Source organism: Amphibalanus amphitrite, unplaced genomic scaffold (assembly GCF_019059575.1).
Source record: "Amphibalanus amphitrite isolate SeventyFive unplaced genomic scaffold, NRLGWU_Aamphi_draft 000918F_arrow, whole genome shotgun sequence".
NCBI classification, from domain to species: Eukaryota; Metazoa; Arthropoda; class Thecostraca; order Balanomorpha; family Balanidae; genus Amphibalanus; species Amphibalanus amphitrite.
Window position 1 is genome coordinate 6,220 of NW_024882412.1, and position 17,384 is coordinate 23,603.

Genomic DNA, 17,384 nt, shown 5'->3' on the forward strand with positions numbered 1-17,384 from the left:
CGAGAGGCGACCTATGTGACCTGGCCTGACCTAAAGTGACCGGGGCTGACCCCTTTGGCCCATCTTGACCCCGTATCAGCCAAATTTCATCCAACAAAGCCCCCAGAACAGCTCTTTTTTTCTCTTCACATTTCCGTCCATATCTATGCTTCTAGCCAACATATCGATTTGAAACGAACACCATTCGAAAGCAAATTGGCTGGTGCCGCAATTTTTTCCTACCACGCAGCAAAGCAAGTGGCGCAGCCGCTTGTTCAACAACTATTTGCCGTGGATTTGATGACTTTCGGAACGAGAATCTCAGACTATATTTCTCTAAATACTATTTGAGTAGGATTGCGGGTTTTTTGAAGCGTTCAGTTTTTCAAGCGAGCTTTTTCTCATGGGGCCTGCGAGATAGGACCGCACCAACACATTCACTCAGCATTACCGTGACAGACGTCCTACGGCACGAGGAGAATCTTCTGGGGCACCATCAGCGGCGCAGAAACGACCAGACGTACGCAGGTTAGTAGAAACGAGTGTGGCTGAAATAAAGCCGTATGACCATGTCCGATGTGATGGAATCAAACGAGGCGATTTTTACAAGTTGTTTGCCACCGTCGAAAAAACGAAAATTTCAAATGTCCCTCTTCTCCCCCTCTCTCGATTTGGTAGCTACTAACGTTGGTATATACTAGGTTGCGAAAAAAGTACGATAAATACAGATATTTTGCCTAGCTGAACTCTTTAATTCAAATCAACAAATTAATTCTAAAACATCTGTAAAGAAGAAATAACGCGATACATGATACTTTTCAATTTAGCAAAATCCATACCAGAATTCATCCCAAGGCCGTTAGTTGTGACTAGATCCCCGCTCCGCGCCGGCCATACGCGTCTGAAACGGCCGCCATTATAGCCAACGGCACTAGATGTGAACGAAATTAATACTTTTCACGCTTGCAACCACGTTAAATGTAGTTTGAAACATTCCTCTAATTAAATAAGCAAGTTTAAATTACCGGGCCAGGCCGATTTGTGCAGTAAAGTAAGCATTTCGATGTGATTGGCACCATAGAGCTCTTATATACATATGTATATGTATATAAGATCTCTATGTAGATCATAGAGATCTTATATATGTATATAAGATATCTATGATTCGCGCGGCCGGCGAATCCAGCGGAAGATACGCGATTTTGAAAATTGCCAAATAAATAGAAAATCAAGTGCAAGTGTCCAGAAAAGTAATCGACGACGTAAAAGTGAGTGTCGTGAATGCTGTGGGATAGTTTTCGTGAAAATCGGTTCGTTGAAATTGACAGAAATTCATTGGTAAGAGAGTCGTGTACCGCCACTGGTGTCGCCACAGCCAAAGCGCCCCGCCGGCATAGGCGGGCTGCACATGTGACGTCATTCGTCCAAGCGCGCTGATTGGCCGTCATGAAGGGGACGAGACTTATAAAGAGCGAAATTAATACTTTTCAAAGTAAAAAAAAATGTTAAATGTAGTTGAAAACATTTCTGTAATTTAATTATCAAGTTTGAATAATTGGGTATGGCTTTTTCGTGCAATAAAATTATCACTTTGATATGGTTGTCATGGCGACGCGGTTGTTTGTGCAATGTTGATCTCGGAAAGGAAATAAATAGAAGATCCGTACACTGTGGATAGGATAAAGTTTTCAAGATTTTCGTGCGGTAAGGAGATGAAATGTAGATTATATTTTGCTTTAATTAATTATTTAACTTTCAAGTATGGCGTTTGTCCTCTTTTTACTATGACAGTTGATATTTGGCTCCGATGATGACTGGCTCCAACGTCGCAGTTTTAGTATTTAAGTAGAAAATCAAGCGCCGGTGTTCCCAAGTTTTCAAATATTGTTGCACGTGGATATAGAAAGGTATGTGGGCAAGATTTTTGAAAATATTATCATAAAATGATGCTAAATTGAGCTTGGTAATAAAACATTCCAAACTGAGAAGCGTATTTTTCTGAAATGCTTTTAAATGGATACCTACATCATTTTTTCGGGGTAAGCTCAAAATTGTCTATATATACGCATAAATTTATATAAATATAATTGTAGAAATCCGAGACGAGACGAGACGAGCCGAAGCCGAAGCCGAAGACGAAGACGAAGACGAAGACAACAAAGACGAAGAAATTGTGCTGAAATAAGCCGAATGGAATCTGAATTCATTTCTCATCATGGTTAGGTACCTACTTAGCAGTAAGTGGCGCGAGTACTAGACAGGTGGTTAGGACAAGGTTTTTAAGATTTGTGTGCGATTGGCAAGAGTGCTGTGGGCCTGTGGTACCAGCTTATGTTTTCTTGAATTGAGAAAGATAAAGTAGCGAGTTAGGCTTATTTTCAGCGCATATTGACTCTTTGGTTTGTTTTAATTGCTGCACAGCGTAACGCCACGAATCTCCATGGGCGGTTTGTCCAGCGGCCTCGAGTGACGTCATTGGAGGCTGGCCTGAGTTTGCAAGCAGCGGGCGGGGACACAAAAGTCCGATTTACACGGGACCAACACTAATCGATTCCAAATCTTATGCCCTGCCAAGTTCCAAGTACCAAGTACTCTGACAATTACCAAGTACTTATACTCTATATTACTATTTGAGGAGGGTGCGTCTGTCCGTTACCGAGGTCCCGACTTGGTCGTGCTTTGCGTGGACTACAGGCCAGACCGTTGCACCTAGCCCGGTGAAATTTGCACAACTTATAGATCAAGGATGCGCGACGTGCCTTTGAGGGGTCTCAGCTCGATCGGATTGATAAGGAGCGCGTGGCACGTGCTCAAAAAATGCAAATTCGCGTCATAGACTTTACATGTATAAATCGGCGTGCGAAACAGGGCGAAAACGGCTAATTTTGGCCGACACGGGTCCGGTCCCGGCGCAATATCTTGGTGACCAAGGGTCCGACCGGCACGGGAAAAACAGCATCGTGTAGATAATTGAGCGGGCTGTCGAATGGTGTACGATGCAGAGGATGGCACGTGCCACGTGCACCGGAGAGGGCACTTTTATTTGAAAAATTGCAGTTTTTGAGGGATTTTGGAATTAATTTTGTTTGGACGCCATTTAATTGCGTCCCAGAAAAGCTATTTCTGGCACCTAAAAGCTGACTCGCCCCAAAATTGGTCCTCAGCACCTATTTGGTGGATACCAGCACCAATCATGGAAAATGACCTTAATTAGCTGTCTCTGGCACCTATTCATCGGTACGCCTTACTCTTTTTTTCTGAATCTGGCACCTAAATGCTGAGCGTAGCACCAATCTAGTAGAAAAATGAACTACTGGCTGGTAGAATCATGTTGTTCTGGTATAATGACCCCTGGAGTCTAGCCTAAAGGTTGCCAGTGCAGCTACACTCTAAGACAGCCCCGTAGTGATCTCAGCATTGTATATGACGTTTAAGTAAGCAAATAATATTGATTTGTTTGAAAAAAACAATGTCATTTAAATATTTAAAAGTATTTATTTGTAATGCTTAAAGGGAAACATTTTTGTGAGTAATTGTCTCGATTTTGACCATTAAAACGGGTATTGCATTTTTTGACGTCATCAAATAGCTCCAAAAAAGAAATGTAATGTTTTCATTCCGTTCAAGGCCGCTGAAGAAACTCGGGATCTTGCGTGGGACATTGTCCGTTGTTAGCCGCGCAGAGTTGTGCCGTGCTTGTGCCTTTTTCATCCGTTTCTTACTTATGTCATGTGCATGAAGCTTTGATTTTGTTTTTGGTTATTGTGTGGCCGGTCAGTCAAACGCCCCTGTAGAAACCGGATGCTGCATTTGATCGAGATGGAGTCAGACGATGATTGCAGAAAGCTAATAATATTGAAAAGAGGGCCGGTTGCGTGGCATGTCTGTTCAGAGTTGACATTTTGCTTTACTCCAGTTTATGACCTGAGAGCCTGGCTGGAAGTGACGGATCCAAACTTTTCACGTTAAAATGGCTGAGGGTGCAATAATCTCTAGTCTCTTCTCTACATAGCGGGCTGGTATAGGAGCGTCTTGCTATGCTGCACCATAGCTGGCTAGTGATTTTCTTTTGGCTAGAAATGGCATTAATCATTATCTCCACTGGCGAAAATGGCACTTGACATCACCGAATGCAACGTTCATGTTGTTAGGATACATAAAATCAGGAAGATTACGCGAATTAGGTAAGCAAACGTGGAATAAAATAGGTGCTGGATGTTTTGGTTTTGGTGCTGAATCAGCAAAAAGCAAATACGGAGTTCAACTAGACGATCTGGCAACTTTAGGCTGTGTGGAAGCATTTAGGTGCCAGATTCAGATATTAGGGTCGAATAAGCATTTTGGGGCTGATCAGCAATTAGGTGCCAGAAACAGCTTTTTAGGGACCAGAAACAAATATTCCCCATTTTGTTTTTAGGTGACCGTTAAATGGAGCGAGTTGAATCAATGCCTATTTGCAAGAGAGCATATTTACGTCTGGACAACGAGTTGCGGGGAAAAGTGATGATTTTGTTGCAGTTTTAGGAGCCGGTGATTAGGCTGGATTTTTGGGTTACTTTTTCTTTCCGATTCATGTATTTCATAGTGTTTAGCTTTTGAATATTTTAGTTCTTTCAGATAAATATTACTTGCCTTACAACTTTTGTAAAAACGTTTCATTTTTTATAAGCTGACGTTCAGAGTCCTAAAAATGCATCAGCACTACAATCATTGTAAACAAACAAATGGAGAGCAGTGGGAGAGCACCACGCTCTGTTCCAAGGCCATTTTTAAGTTTATCTGGTGGTTTTCTTACTCTTGTACGTCGTTTCGTTGGATGTTTTGGATCAGGTATCAGGTATCAGGTATCAGGTTTTGAATCCCTTAAGATTGACTTATATCATATTTAAGAAGCATGTTGACTGAAAACAATCCGAAGTATCCAGGAGCCTGACAGAGGTCCTGACTCCTGAGCAATATCAATATCAAGTTGAACAAGCTATGAAATTTTGGTTGATAACCGCAAGTTGATCGGGCTCATTTATAAGCAAGAAAAAGTAAAATTAAAAGAGCTTATTGGCCAAAAAAGCTATAATATCAATATTGCAGACCTTGGAGCAATACTGAAGAGCACGCTGAGCAGGATCATGCCAGAAAATGTTGACTGATGAGTGCATATTGATGTATTGGTATGAATATTGAATGATAACTTACAACAGCAAGATAAATTAGTGCTAACTATCAAGTTAAAAATCTAGAATGAATGGACTTGGGCAGTTTTACCATGCTTAGATGCTATGCAGATTGTAATGTGCATCAGGTACTCAGTGTCTGGCAAATGAAAGTTGAAACGTGCGATCATTCCATTGCTACTGGAGGAGAAAGCTTGGATCTTTAAATCCACTTTATGTTGATTTTGATGTTAATCATCACTGTATTTCTTGAAAAAAGGATTGTAGTAGAATTGTCAATGTGACAATCCATGCAACGATGTGATCATATAATGTGTTCATAGTCATTCGTGATAGTGATTATTGGTCCAATATACAATGGCAAAGCTCTCAGTCTCAGCGTTTCTTCCTGTGGATGGCCAGCAGTGACTCAGAGCTTAGAAGTATTAGTTTTCTTCACAGGGCTGGGATAAAAAGTACTGAGGGTAATCTTCCACCAAGGAACTCTACTTTGACATGGTATGAGCTGTAGGCACAAGTAGGTAGGTGCTTAGTTCCTATAGTCAGTAGTTGTGTATGTTAAGTCAGGTTAGCTTAGATTAGAAGATTGTTAGTTTTTTAATTTGCCAAGTGTCCATAAAAATGTGACCTGACCTGAGCAATGAGTATACCTGACAACTTGACAGCTGACCTAACCTCAATCATCACACATATTTGCAGCCTACCCAAGACCTGCATAGCAGTAGCACCCAGTTATAGGTAGGTACTCACCCTAACTCAATCTTACCTGCTAACCTTCAACTTGCCAAAAGTTAGCTCACATATTGCCAAGCATCCAGGGAAACAGTCATCTGAGGAACTGACTCATTGGGTGGCTGGTGTGAGTCTGTGCATTTAAAGTGTTTCTTCTCTGAAGCTGCTCTGCACTGCTGTATGTCATGTTAGATGCTCAGAAAATGTGGGAAATGATTACTAAGCTACTTTAGTGCTTTGTTAATGCTCTAGACATGAACAAGTACAGCTACTCGCCTGGTACAAACTGTCCGACACCTGTCGTATCCAGAGAGGTTGCGCGCGCTGAAGCTCCCTTCGCTATACTACAGACGTCAACGGGGTGATATGATAGCCGTCTATCAGATTCTGCATGGTGGCATGGCGGTCCCCACCGAGAAGCTGCTCACCAGATCAACTTCAGGAAGAACAAGAGGCCATGAGTGGAAACTAGCGAAACCGCGGGCCACGACGTTCATCCGGAGACACTCTTTTAGCACACGTGTTATTAACCCATGGAATGCTCTCCCGCAAGCGGTCGTATCAGCTACATCAGTCAACCAATTCAAGACCAGGCTGGATGCCCACTGGGCTGACATCATGCAAAGCCTTCCCACCTGAACCCGATCTTACCCAACCTGAGGCTGACTGTCGATAAGCACTGGGAGCTCGCTGAGACCGGGCCCCACAGGCCAAATTGGCCTCCCACAACCCGTATACCGTAAGGTAAGGTAAGGTAAGTACAGATTACAGCTTATGAGTTAGGTGCTAGGTGAGTATGTTATGTGAATGTGCTGTTCCCTGTTTGAAGTAAGTATACAAACAAGCACAGGGTCACAGTTATATTCAATCTCCACATAAACATACAACAAAAACTGCCATATAGCCTAACTCCGAACACACCACAGATAACTTAAGCCTTTGCAGGCACAAAAATGTTTTGATCAACAGAACAGGTATACAATATATCCTCTGTCCTTGCCGGATCTTGCTGCCAAGTTGAATGACTGAACTTCAGGATTGATCAACCTTTTCTCAGCCACTGCTTATATACGAGAAAGACCAAATGCTTGTTTGTTTTGGTTTACAGGACATGTAGGTATACAATATATCCTCTGTCCTTGGGGGATCTTGCTACCAAGTTGAGGTACGATGACTGAACTTCAGGATTGATCAACCTTTTCTTAGCCACTGCTTATATACGAGAAAGACCAAATGCTTGTTTGTAAACTGCGTTGAAAATTTAATGATCCACCTTCAATTCTGACATGAAGGCACAAATGAAATAGTTCCCTCTCCTTTTGGAATGCACAAAGCAAAATATTTAATAAATTTTAGTGGATGGACAAGAGCAATTAGCCCTCAAGTTAACTTCTGGCACACTGACGCTTATTCCAAGGCCACTTATTCGCTTCATATTTTGTAACAAACGCGCTAAAACTGCAATATAACAGCACTATATGCTTCTTGACAAAATGCAATAGTAGTAAAAATTTAGCCCTGATGGCATTCATTCTTGGTGGAAACGTAATTAGAAAATATTTTGTAGTAACTATAAAATTCAGGCCGAAAACAGTGCACGGTTTAAAAAAGAATCATTCCAATGACGGTCCATTCTTGCGGTCCTGAAATGGCCACTATTTCCGGCCTCTCCAACGCAACTCGTTGTCCAGACGTAAATATGCTGCAAGAGAAAGGTACCGCCTCTCATGTAAAAATTGTGAAAAGCTGATTGATCCAAATCAAGGTGGTGCAAATCACAGGAGAAAATGGTGTTTGTCAATTTTGTGCCATTTTATTAATCACACGGGGTTTGCTGCATAACCTGATACCTTTGGCAATTGAATATGGTACCATTGGATAGAGCATTCAATTCTGTCCGATATTCACTCTTCATTTTTGCATGATTAGCAACAGTCTATATTATGAATTATAAGTCGTCCGTCCAATCTCCATGCCTGCGACTGTCATGCCTTATGTGTCTTATTGCGCCTGAAAGGCGCCGCGTAGCGACGTGAAATTTGGCATGCCGAATCGATGGGTTGATGTGACCTCTGTATTAAAATTTGGGACGGATCGGTCCAGGGGTGCGCCGTCGGCACGTGCAAAAGGGTGCTCCCATAGGCTTAAAGGGACCCTCCCACCTTCAAAAAAGTTTATGAATTGGCATAAAAATGATGTCGCTCGGTTCAGAAAGAGCGAAAACGAATATCTACCATATTTCACCGAAAAATATTCACCGGTTTTCAAGATATTAGACTTTTACTTTTGTTTACTTTTTTGGGATCTCCGCTGTTTCTAGCGACTTTATTTTAGAAGTGCGGCGTTTGCGGCAGATGTTGCGCGCAAATAGCATATACCACCGCGTGCTACAAAACGTTTAAGTCAAACATTTAAAAAGCGTTAGATATCTGCGCTGACGTCACACATTCAGAGGGGTATTCCTAAGCATTAGCCCCTCTGAATCAAAATGCTGCAATTTTGAAATTCAATATTTCCGATTTAAGGCATTTCTCGATGCTGTGAGTGCCAAAACCGGTAATTGTGAGCCAGGGACCCCATTTTGGCTATCTCAACTCAAATCTAATGTTAAGGTGGGAGGGTCCCTTTAACACGGGGACGGCGAAAACCGCCAACGGGCGAAAATCGGGCCTCCAGCGCTCCTCTCCCGGGCTTATAACTCGGCGATGGGTGACCGCAGCGAGATGGGATTGCCACCAATGGATAGAGGAGAGATGGAACTAGCGTATCGATATGGTTTCATAGCATAGCACGCGCCACGTGCAAGACAGCACCCCCGGTTGTCAAAAAATGACCGATTTCGTGCATTGTGACGGGAAAATAGATGCCGCTGGAAAACGGTTTGACGGAATGAAATCGGTGTGGTGCCATTTTGCAGGCAAATGTACGTGTAATGATAGAAAAACAAATAAAAAGCGATGATCCGTACCATTTCCTTAATAACGAAAAATTAATTGGAAAATTTGATTCGCGCGGAGCGCGTTGTCCTTTACAACATCAAAACGTGTTGAAAACGCTGATCAGTCGCTATGAAACGTACATATTCGGAAAGAGCATTCTTTTCTGACCAATATACACCCAAAATATTATCGAAAAATCAATTAACTTTTGTGAAAATGACTCAAACATACGACCGTGTTTTGTTAACGCTACAGGTATTTTTCGACAAAATCCGATCGATGGCTTATGGCCGGCAGGTCATTCAACTTTTGACAATAGCTATCGAAGCATGGGCTGCAATGCACCGCCCGCAAAGGGGAATTACAAATGCTGAAAATAAGCGCCTACCAGTAAACAGCACATTATTGTACTAGGAATAACTCAGCTGCTACTGGGCCGATTGTGCTGAAACTTGGACTGTGGGTGGAGGGGGCACTCACCTGGCGATGCATGGTCATGTGTCGCAGGTGTGGTGGACCGATTGCACGTGCGCACGTGAGGGGTCCACTTCTACATCTCAAGAACGGCTGGGCCGATTTCGCTCAAATTTTGTTCACTGTTGGGGACAATTTAGAAAGGTGGCTGGCACAAGTCATCTGGAGTCTCAGCTAGCGCGTGCGCACGTGCAGTGGGCCAGTTTTATATCTCAAGAACGGCTGGGCCGATTGCGCTCAAATTTGGTACGTTACTTTAACCCTCGCCCGCACATGGGGGGGGGGGGGTGGTTGCCACCCCCCCCAGGCAGTCTTTCTGCTCTGCACTCAACATTTTTAGAGCTAGAAGGCTGATTTTTCGTATAGCTGCTCGTCTATCCTTTCTTGATGTCCACTGAAAATTTCAAGTTTCTGTGATTTTTGGTTTCGGAGATATGACCTTGTTTTTCAGGTCATGTCATGACCCAAATGGCCAATTCTCAACATCTTGCGTTTGTCATGGGCCTTGTGAGCTTTTGACACCCTGATTTCGGCCTTTTTTGCCAGTCTTACCTCCCACCTATCATGGAACATGTTGTTCGACGATGTACAGGGGTCAAGGTCAGGGTCAAGGTCAACCTAGGTCATCTAAGATAATTGCGTTTTAGGCAAGCTGAATTTACTTTTTGTGAAGTTTTTTGACTGCATTTTTGGTAAAAGCTTCTCAGATCATGATTTCATGTAATATGGACCCAAAAACAATCGGTGCACACGTCAGTATACACACAGACACACACACACATACAAACACATATAATTGACCTTGACCTAACTTGACCTGAAATGACCTCAGCAGCAAAATTCTGGTCGGATAGTGTGAGAAATAGGTTCTAGCTGGCTTGGCACCAGAAAACAGCATCGTCATCGGTATTTGATAAGCAGCGCACTTGATATCCAACGGTGACCCAAAACAGCAACATTTTTTAGTTTGACCTGACCTGGAAGGTCAATGACTGACCTGAGAAGGTAAAACTGGGTATCATTGGATTCGTCTCTTCCCAAAGAATCTTTTTGGTCTTTACTGCTAAGCTCTATCTCCAACAGGAACGAAATGGCGCGGGGGGGGGTGGCAACCACCCCCCCCCCCCATGTGCGTTCTAGGATGGGAAAATGGCATGTGCGGGCGAGGGTTAATCGAGTATGAGAAGGGTAACTATGTGTAGGTTATTAGTAAGGTAGGGTATGGGTAGGTAAGGGTAGGGTGGGTTTGAGTGCGATAAAGGCAAACCATGAGAAAGGCTCTAACAACCCGCAACCAGCACCAGCATACCATGCCGTTCAAACAAACATCCAACTCCGACAAAATAAGACAAATAAAAATCACAAGTTCCCACACCCAAACTAATGCCCCATCAAACGCATCTATCAAAACACACAGTTATAGCGCAAAATATGCCATCTAGTATCCTTAAAAATGTAAATGTTCCAAACCATTACATTGTCATTTTTAGCGAAATTCATCGATGGCCCTCAAAAGACTTCACGCCAGTTTTCGAATCATTCTAAAGTAGAACTCATGATAATACGACACGGGCACCTCGATGCGATGTATCTTTTTGTTTTCTTACAAAATGCTTGGCCGTCAAAAAGCAATCGAACGAAATGGATATCTACCAACCAAATCGACACAGACCAACCCAATACCCACGGGTCAAAAAATCCCCCCTTCGCGTTGCGGAGCACGCGGGTAACCCTAGTCATCTACTATCGCATACTTGTCCTGGGAGCAGGTATTCGTTAACACATACAGTGCTCATCTTTATGCAGTGTATTTTCCAACGACTTTGGAAAAACGCTGTGTGAACGCGAACGATCGCGAGTTCACTCAACAGAACGATTGCCACACGACTGTCGCAGCAGAACTATGAAAACACGCTGTGAACGGTTGCCGATTGCGGGGACAAGGTACACCTCACAACTGACAGAACGATTGCCACACGACTGTCGCAGCAGAACTTTGAAAAAACGCTGTGAACGGTTGCCGATTGCGGGGACAAGGTACGGTGTCCGGACAAATTGCCGAAAGGCGATTTACCGAATGTCATTTTGCCGAATGCATTTCGCCGAATGTCATTTTGCCGATGTGCTTTTTGCCGACGTGTCAAAAAGTCGAAATGCTAAAAGTCGAAATGCCATTTGCCGACATGCCTTTTTGCCGAAATGTCAATTTGCCGAAATGCCTATTAGTCGAAATGTAAATTTGCCGAAATGCGATTTGCCGAAATGTCGATTAGTCGAAACGTCAATTAGTCGAAATGTAAATTTGTCGAAATGTCAATTTGCCGAAATGTCAATCTGTCGAATTGGCAGTTCGCCGAAATGTCAATGAGTTGAAATATAACTTTGCCGAAATGTCAATGTGCAAACCTAGGTTAGGTTAGGTTAGGTTAAGTGGTGTTTATTTACTTAGGACCGATCACCAATTTTCTTTTGGTGCAATCCCCAGGTAAGAAGCAAATCACACCAGTATAACGCCTTTTGGGGCGACTAACGGAGCGAGCGAGAGGGTGGGCCTTGCACGTGCGAAATTGCGAGGGGGTCCCTCCAACTGACTTGTGCACGGTACCCTACTAACCGGTCTCTAGCGATGTGCCAAATTTGGGCACAATCTGCCCAGCCGTTCTCGAGATCTGGAAGCGGCACCCTGCACGTGCGCACGTGCAAAATGGGTCCCAACTGACTTGTGCACGGCACCCTACTAACCCGTCCCTGACTGTGTACCAAATTTGAGCGCAATCGGTCCAACCGTTCTCGAGATCTGGAAACGACCCCTGCACGTGCGCACGTGCAGCAGCACCCCAACTCTGGCACATGAATATGCAGTGCCTAGTAGGTGCCTACCTCCATACCAACTTTCAGCGCAATCGGCCAAGTAGTTACCGATATATTGCAACAATTACAAAACTGACACCTCTTCGTTTTGCACGTGGCACGTGCATAAGGGGTCACCCACATGCATCGGGAGTAGTCCAATACTTGGTAGAAGGAATGAAGCTACCCTACAAAAATTACCGCATGTAAATCGGTCAAGTGGTTGCTGAGATATAAGCCTCGCAAAAGCGTCCGCACGGCCGGCCGGCCGGCCGCTCATAACTCAGAAATTTCCGTTAACCCTCGCCCCGTTGGGGGGGGGGGCATTTTGGTCCCCCCTGTGGTTTTTCCTGAATAGCAAGAAAACGGCGGCGCGCAGCGCCGCCAAATTTTCAGTACCTTCCCGGGCATCAATTTGACACCTTCACACCAAATTTCAAGTCTTAGGTCACCTTAGGTCAGGAGTTATTGAGGTCAAACTGAGGTCATGTTCGAGCAAAAATGAGCAAAAAACATGCAATCTTGAAACGCTCACCAAATCTACAGTTATTAAGCAATTTCAAAGTTCTTTATATGGTCTAGTAGACAAAAAGCGGCGCTACAAAACTGCTATCTCGGATTTTCAAAATGTTTGGTTTTTGACCCCAAAAAATCAAAAAATTGAATTTTTTAGAAAAACTTTTAAAAAATCCAAAAATTTTCTGAATTTCGAAAAAACCGGAATATATGTAATAGTCCCAGCGCTCTTCTATATACATACCAAATTTCAGATCGATATCTCGTTTTTTGGCCAAGTTATAGCGAAAAAACTATTCAAAAATGATGACGTCAAATTTTTGAACTCAATTTTTAGCGATTCTAGACCACGTACGGCAAAACAAAGACCACCATTGAACTCCCCGTGACGAGCTGCATCGATTCGATACCCATTTTATGCAAAAATATTAACTTTGAAATTTGAACTAATTTGACCTGACCTTGACCTGACCTTGACCTGACCTTGACCAAAACGTGATCTGAGCTGGCCCCAAAGGCTGCCTGACCCATATAATCGCATTTGTCATGTAAAATGGACCATAAAACATGTATCACACGACACTTTCATATTGTGACCCCCCGTGACCTGACCCCTGTGACCTGACCTGGTATCAGTGACCTCAAATAGCAAAATATGTGTTTGAAGAACATTTCCCCATCGATGATTTTCAATGAAATGCATTTTAATCGATTTTACAACGCATTTCTTGAAGTGCCTGTAAACGGTGAAAATTGGACCTTTGACCTGACCTGTGACGTCATCGGTTTGACCTAGGTCAATAAAATTGGGTCACAAGGTAGTTCCCCGGGCTATCCAATAGTTGGGGCTATCCAACGCCGTTTACCGCTTGTCGCTATGTTGCGTGGTTCTCGAGATCTTAGGGGGGGGGGGGGGGCAAAATGGCCCCCCCCCAACCGGGCGCGTTGCTCGGCAGAGCCCAACGGGGCGTGGTTTAATATAAGGAAAGACTACGCCCGCTTCGCTCGCTCCGTAATGATAGGTATCCTTTGACCTCCTGATTTCATAACTAATAATTATTCATGGCACAAGCAAGTTTAAAAGCACCAATACCATGTGGAAATAAACACCAGTATAACGCCTTTTGGGGCGACTAACGGAGCGAGCGAGAGGGTGAGCCTTGCACGTGCGAAATTTCGAGGGGGTACCTCCAGCTGACTTGTGCACGGCACCCTACTAACCGGTCTCTAGCGATGTGCCAAATTTGAGCACAATCGGCCCAGCCGTTCTCGAGATCTTGAAGCGGCACCCTGCACGTGCGCACGTGCAAAATGGGTCCCAACTGACTTGTGCACGACACCCTACTAACTGGTCCCTAACCGTGTACCAAATTTGAGCGCCATCAGTCCAGCCGTTCTCGAGATCTGGAAACGACCCCTGCACGTGCGCACGTGCAGCAGCGCCCCAACTCTGGCACATGGATATGCAGTGCCTAGTGGGTGTCTACCTCCATGCCAACTTTCAGCGCAATCGGCCAAGTAGTTACCGAGATATTGCAACAATTACAAAACGGACACCTCTTCGTTTTGCACGTGGCACGTGCATAAGGGGTCACCCACATGCATCAGGAATAGTCCAATACTTGGTAGAAGGAATGAAGCTACCCTACAAAAATTACCGCGTGTAAATCGGTCAAGTGGTTGCTGAGATATAAGCCTCGCAAAAGCGTGACCACGGCCGGCCGGCCGGCCGGCCGCTCATACTCAGAAATTTCCGTTAATCTAAGGAAAGACTACGCTCGCTTCGCTCGCTCCGTAATCAAATTGCTCGTGGCGGAGCAGTGCAGTGCCGAAGGCAATTTAGGAGAGATTACAGGCAAAGGTAAGTCAAATATTTTTAGGTTAACCCTCGCCGGCTGAGGGGGGGGGGGGGTGCGGGTGCCGGTTTTGTTCGCGATAGCTCCGAACACGCTGGCGATAGAGAGCTGAAACGTGGCATAGCTGACCTTTGATTCAAGCCGGATCTTTTTACACCAACCGCATCTTCAAGTCAGGTCAGGTCACCGACCTATGACGTCATAAGTGAACCTCTGCACGGTCTTCAGATGTCGCAACTTCGCAACGCCCTCACGGCCAGAGGAGCTTTCACAGGGAAATGAAACATGCAGGACCTAATATGCATTACGAGTCTCACAGCTTGTATGTCTCAGATTTTCCTAAAGGCTATTTGAGGTCAGGTCATTTTCGTGACCTCACCATTTTAGGTCAATAAGAAAATGAAAACTGCTATTCTGGCGCCGGGAACGACCTCTTACTATCTCAAGCACACATAATCGTGATTTGACGCCTTCCTTGCAAGGTTAGATGCGTAACTTTTGCAATGTTGACCTTGTGTGACGTCATTCATGACGTCATCAACGGCATATTAGTTTTTCGTCAATAACTCCCGATCAAATTGAGCTAGTGAGTCGGGAAAGCCACCAATGGACTCAGGAAGACCTGCCGAATCGAATGATATGCGACATGACCTCTATCCACCAACTTCATGACCTGGGGGTGCTGACCTGACCGTGACCTGAGAGGTCAACACCCTAAGTTGACCTGACCCAAACAAAAATTATATCATTTGACGCGCCTAAGCAAGGCAAACACGATGCTGCCAAAATCGCGGCTCTGCGGCCCTTTGTGGCGAAGTTATTCGCCAAAAACTGAACCGTACCTTGGGGCACTTGACCTGACCTCAGAGGTCACCGGTTGACGTAGGACCTTAAAATCGGATATCAATCTCTGCGTCTCGTAACGGCGCACACGCTCGTTTTTTCCGCGACGCGCCAGCTCCACCAGGGGCGAAACGACATATAGTTCGTTTTTTTTTTCAAAAGGACGCTGGCTCCAAGTATATTTTTCGAACAAGCACGTGTTTTAGCGAGCAAAACGAGCAAAAACTGAACCTGAGAAAATCGAACGTCGACTAATTTTAACATGTGATTTCTTCCCGATAATTTCCATATGGGCGTTTTGGAACCAGATATGAGAACAGCGGTGACGTCATGCTGTCGAACATGTATTTCAATGTAACTTATGACTATCATGGACGGAACCGCTCACTCGATTATAAGCTCGGCAACAGTGAAAAACTGTTCTGCACCCAAATTTGTTGACACTTGTCCCACTGCACGGACATTTGGGTGCCTGTTGCCACCAGTGACATCATCATAGGATGTTCATTTTTAAGAAACAATTTCCAGCTACTTACCGTGCAAAATTTGAAATCGATTATTTTTTTCGGTAACAAATTCTTGGCCAGACATTCTATGACCGTGGGCCAGACACTGAAGCTGCCAAAACTCACGTGAGAGCTTCGATATTGAACTTTGAGCCAGCGTCCTTTTGAGAAAAAAAACGAACTATAGGTAATAAGCATTTCGGCAAATAGGCATTTTGGCAAAAAGGCATGTCGGCAAATGGCATTTCGACTTTTTGACACGTCGGCAAAAAGCATATCGGCAAAATGACATTCGGCAAAATGACATTCGGCAAATCGCCTTTCAGCAATTACCTACCACCTCGGCCGGCGCGTACTCGTATGTAGAAAACCAATAGGTCCGGTGAGGGTTAAATTGTTGTGTATCTGGCTTCAGGCCGAAGGCCTGAAGCCTGATGCACAATTGACCTAAAAATAATTGACTTGTCATTGTCTGCAATCTATTCATGTGAGAATCTTCTTCCTTATCCACGGGCAGGAAAAAATCAGTAGGTCAGGCTAGGTAAGGTTTGGTTATGTTTTTCTTATACTTTGGTGACATGTAAGTGGGTTTCTTTACCTTTGAAAAGCGAGTCGGTCCTAAAGTTAATACTTACGGGTCAGGTTAGGTTAGGTTAGGTTAGGTTAGGTTAGGTTAATTTCGGCTAATTGTCATTTCGGCAAATTGATATTTCGACTAATTGACTTTTCGGTAAATTGACATTTCGACTAATTGACACTTCGGCAAATTTACATTTCGACTAATTAGCATTTCGGCGAATTGACATTTCGACTAATTGACTTTTCGGCAAATTGACATTTCGGCAAATTGACATTTCGACTAATTAGCACTTCGGCAAATTAGCATTTCGGTGAATTGACATTTCGACTAATTGACTTTTCGGCAAATTGACATTTTCGACTTATTGCACGTCGGCAAAAAGGCATGTCGGCAAATTGCATTTCGACTTTTAGCACTTCGCCCTTTTGACACGTCGGCAAAGAGACACGTCGGCAAAATGCATTCGACATATTGACATTCGGCGAATAAGCATTCGGCAAAATGCAGTTCGGCAAATTGTCCTGTAACCCAAGGTACACCTCACAACTGACAGAACGATTGCCATACGACTGTCGCAGCAGCAGTGTAAAATTTTTACTTCACCGTTACCTGTGCAGATGAAAAAAGTTTTGTTTTTTACCAGTCAGTGATGAAAAAAATTGAACGATCTTAACATGCAATGATGATTTTTACACTAACGGGTGCTATGATGAAAAGAATGACAACGTGAATTACGTCACGGTGTAAATGGTGTGAACCATTATCCAGCTGGGGCATTCCACGATAGATCGTACCAGGCCCGTCACCCTCATCTCTCAGATTTTAATGAAAATCGGTCTTAGGGGTAATCATAGGCCCCAAAGACGCCTAGCAAAATATCAGACTTCTCAGATAAAAACTTTTTGAGTTATATTGCATTACATTTTTTTAACTTCGGT

General features: G+C 44.0%; 1 long non-coding RNA gene across 1 annotated transcript; it reads left to right on the forward strand.

The window, feature by feature from the left end:
* The first annotated feature begins 11,185 nt into the window (after positions 1-11,185).
* Positions 11,186-17,027, forward strand: LOC122368053. The gene is made up of 2 exons (XR_006254174.1): positions 11,186-11,332; positions 16,980-17,027. It is a non-coding gene; the product is annotated as an uncharacterized LOC122368053 (long non-coding RNA).
* The last annotated feature ends 357 nt before the right edge of the window (positions 17,028-17,384 follow it).